The 228-nt window shown below is 34.6% G+C and overlaps 1 protein-coding gene across 1 annotated transcript in view; it reads left to right on the plus strand.

Annotated features, from left to right (window-relative positions):
• LOC119586936 (solute carrier family 22 member 5-like) overlaps window positions 1-228 on the plus strand; it is a gene marked incomplete in the record, with an annotated part of 32,490 nt that overhangs the window by 27,763 nt on the left and 4,499 nt on the right.

A 228-nucleotide genomic window follows, 5' to 3' on the forward strand; every position in this document is an offset into this window, starting at 1 on the left:
GGTGTCTGATTCGAGCTACCAAAGAGAGAGGCTGACATTTTATTACCAGTTCCTTATATTCCTCGACGCCTCTCAACTAAAAATGATATTGTTAATATGTGATGCAGATTTTAAAAGAACACATTCATCCAGGTGCATTGATTTTAATATGTAGAAAGTATTTATGGTAATGTCCACATAATATCAGCAACTGCTTATGTATATACACCTGCACACACATATGTGTAA

The sequence above is a fragment of the Penaeus monodon genome, chromosome 22 (genome assembly GCF_015228065.2).
Source record: "Penaeus monodon isolate SGIC_2016 chromosome 22, NSTDA_Pmon_1, whole genome shotgun sequence".
Lineage (NCBI taxonomy): Eukaryota > Metazoa > Arthropoda > Malacostraca > Decapoda > Penaeidae > Penaeus > Penaeus monodon.